General features: G+C 40.2%; 1 non-coding gene across 1 annotated transcript; it reads left to right on the top strand.

Moving 5' to 3' along the window:
* Window positions 1-3,375: 3,375 nt before the first annotated feature.
* LOC112478564 lies at window positions 3,376-3,494 on the top strand. The gene has a single exon (XR_003045884.1). It is a non-coding gene; the product is annotated as a 5S ribosomal RNA (ribosomal RNA).
* Window positions 3,495-3,840: the final 346 nt, after the last annotated feature.

Here is a 3,840-nt window from a genome sequence, read left to right as displayed (position 1 = left end):
AGCACCCTTTTATTTTAGCTGGGCTTTGACTCGGATTTCACATTTCTCTTCATTTTAGTACATAGTTGCCGAGCACCGGCTCCTCTGGGCCGAGCACCGCGTAAGGCTCCGAGTGCCTCGCGGCCACTCGCAGAAGGAGCACGGAGATTACTGGGTGATACAGACTCTGGTTCCACCCATCTCAGCTTTGAAGTCCTTCTATGTTTTTGGAGTTTGGCCAGACACCCACCGATCCACTCCTCCCACAACAATAAAAAAAGGCAGTAACCGAATCTGCTTAAGGATCTGCAATAAGCCAAAGTTATAGACGTTTGTGTAGGTTCTTGACTTTTAGGCCAGGTAACAGTCCTCACAAAAGATAAAATTAAACAACAACAACACACGCACACACACGCAGACACACAAATGTGTATAGCTTTTGACCTAATAATGTTCAGAAAATCTATCCTAAGGAATTTCTTCAAAATATGAGATCAAACTAGATGCAAGATGTTCATCATTAATATTAAAACAAGAAACAAACTAAACAGCCACAGAGTGACTTGTAACATAGATTATGGCACACCCCCAGTTTTGGAAACTATGTAATACACTGAAAGGCTGAATGAAAATATGAGGACATTGTATATACTCTGTAATTGTATGTATTTTTTAATAGGAAAAAGACCGAAGTCATGTATTGTGTGTCGCCTGTTTTGGATTACTGTGGTGGAATCGTGAGCCTTCCTAAGCCCCCTACCCTTTTTATTCTTCGATCTCTAATTAATCATACAACTAATGATTACCCCCTGCAAATCTATTCCTACCTCTTGCCAAATGGAAAAACACGTATAAACACACATCCCGAGGTAACGTCTATTAATTTGGCGTGCTTGTCCTGGAAGTCCCTTCTGTATGCATCTGTAACACGTATTTTCACGTGTTTTTACCTAAGTGACATTACGGTATGTGGGTTGTTTTGTTACTTGATGTTGGCATTCAACATTATGACTTAGTGTTCATTCTATGTCAATATATATCTTTATGTTGATATCTACCTCATAATTTTAGCTGTCAGGTCGTATCTCATACGAGATTCTTCAGCCATCTCTCCACTGCTGAATTCTTAGCTGCTCCTATTTTTGCTATCGCAAAATTCTACAATGGTCATTGAGGTCTAAATCTCCACCATTCGCAAATGCCCTGTAATGTGGTTATATTTATTTTATAATGAAAAACAGGTTTCAAAACAAAACTATTTGATTGTATTAACAAAAAGGAAATCAATCGTGTGTGCCATTAGGATTAGAGGGAAAAACAGACTTTGGATATTTGGGAACTTCTAACTATTGTACATTAAATGCAAACCTAAATGACTCTCAAGTGTTTTTAATATTCTTTAAATACATTTCGATTTAAATTTTAAAGACAATGCTTATGTAAAGACAATGCATTATTCTCAGGGACTTTCAGTAGTAAAATTAAGCCAGAGGTATGGCTTTGTTAAGAAGTTATTTTTAAAATGTATTATTTTCCTCTTTAGACCTCTGTAAAGGTGAATTTTAAAAATTTCTGTCGGTTATTTTGGAACTCGGTTACGCTATTGTATTTGCAGAGATGGAAAAATTACATCTAGCCCTTGAACATCAGAAGGGCTGTATTTCAACCTTCTAATCTTCAGACAGTGTAAGCATTCATGAGCTGAGGTCATGTTATAGTTGACCTCACCTGTTACTTTACCGATCAAGCTTCAGGGAACCTTCTCCATTGAAGATTACTAATTATTTGGTGGAATCTTTAATTCTTATTTCATCCTCTGACATAAAACTAATCAGCTGATCAATGTGTTTATGCAGTGTAAAAGAAGAAAATTGGAATAAGTGCCACGTTCAATCAGGAATAAAGGAACACACACACGTGTGCACGCACAGAGACTCACACACCTACGGTGTCCTCCAAGGCAGTCTATGGCACAAGTAAACAGATGTTTAGTGAAATAAAACAGTTATAAACTAGCTAAATAAGGAAAAGCAAAAACCTAAATTTAAACTCATAGGTAATGGTATTGCTTGGCTTACAATCTAAGGTAAGTGAAAAAAGGTCACATTGAAAACGAGTTATGAATGGCACAGAATCGGTAGCAGATCCTTCTCCACCCCTCACCTTGCTGCCTTCGTTTACGCTTTCACCCTGCTTGCTTAGACTTTGACAATGGCCTTGAAGGGAGCTCGTTGGCCCTGACATCAGCCATCCAAAGCCTACACGTACCGCGAAATCATTCCTATGACCTATCTAAGATGTGGTCTGATCACCTGTTCGGATCACAACAGAGGTACACGAAGGCCCTCAGCAGAAACCCTCTTACCAGGACCCTGAGGTCCTTCGGAACTCGAGCCGCCCAAAACGCCTGCTCCGTGCCCCCTTGCACAGAAGCCCCCGGCACAGATCTGCTTGTCGCTCTCTGCGCTCCATGCTTTAGCCCCTTTGGTATTTCACGCGAGCGCCCTCCAGCCGAAATGCTCTTCTCTTGCCTGACTTGGCCTCCGAGCTCCTCCTCGTCCTTTAGGACTCAGTCACAGCCTCCAGGAAGCCTCCCCTGATCTTGCCCTCCACGCTGGGTTAAGTGCTCTCCTCAGTGACTGCCTGTGCCTAGCTCTAGTACAGTGTCCTCACCATTATCTAATACTTAATAATCTTTCTGACCTCCAACCCCTTAAGCTATTGTAATTCCTTGTGTTTAAATCCTATGAAAGTGTCTAGCATCCAGTCATAATTCAAAAAAATATTTTGAATCAATAACTAGATGGATGAATGTATAATGAGTAAAGGGCCTGGCTACACGTAGATGCCAGATCCTTTTCACCTGTTTCTGTTTGTCTGGCAGTTATTAATCTTTTCTGTGCTCCCTGTGACCTCCCAGACTGTCCCAGTCTACAGACATGGAACTCCTCTTATCTGGATTTAGTGCTCCCCTTGGGTCTGCAACAATTTAGTGACTGTCCGCTGGAGCCAATTCCTGCTTCAGGAGTTGTGCGTGCTGGTTCTCCAACTACTGGTAGCTTAAAATTAGCCATCAAAGGAGTATTTACCCCACAGTAATTGTCAAACTCTATAAATGGGGGTTTTTGGTTTTGGAGAGCCAGTTGTTACATTTTCCAGCATACCACTCTGTGTGTGTGCAGACAGACATACATACGTACATACATACGTACATACATACATATATGATTTCACTTTTGCTATATTTTCCAACAATATAAGTCTTAAATGACAGGAAACTTATTTTCTGTTTATATAAATTTAAAATTATGCACTTATTTATAGACTATACTCCATCTACTTCCAAAATGTGTTATCTGGATAAACTATTTGCTTTGAAAATATATACATAAAATAGTCTACGGCCATGCCACCCTGAATGCGCCCGATCCTGTCCGATCTCAGAAGCTAAGCAGGGTCGGGCCTGGTTAGTACTTGGATGGGAGACCACCCAGGAAGACCAGGTGCTATAGGCATAAAAAATAAAAAAGATAAGGGATTGTAAGCTGACATGGTCCTTGCAATCTGCGAGGTCAACCAAGGGTTGCCTCGCCTAAAAATATTTTTTTTTATTTTACATAAAATGAAAATAATGTGAGAGCAAGAGAAACCACGTCAGAAACATCTGATCACGTAACTCTGACTAAGGGTCCAGTGTCAGCTCTGAGTTTCACGACCACCAAAAGAAAAGTGGCATTTCCATTTTACTTTATGATCCACTACTAAATAGTGACTAAAATAGTAATGCGCGTTGACAGGAGACAAAAGCATAATGAAATATTATTTTTAATTCACACTGGCCATGCGTACTATTTTTTACCT

The sequence above is a fragment of the Pteropus alecto genome, unplaced genomic scaffold (assembly GCF_000325575.1).
Source record: "Pteropus alecto unplaced genomic scaffold, ASM32557v1 scaffold61, whole genome shotgun sequence".
NCBI classification, from domain to species: domain Eukaryota; kingdom Metazoa; phylum Chordata; class Mammalia; order Chiroptera; family Pteropodidae; genus Pteropus; species Pteropus alecto.
This window is presented reverse-complemented; position numbering and strand designations above follow the sequence as displayed.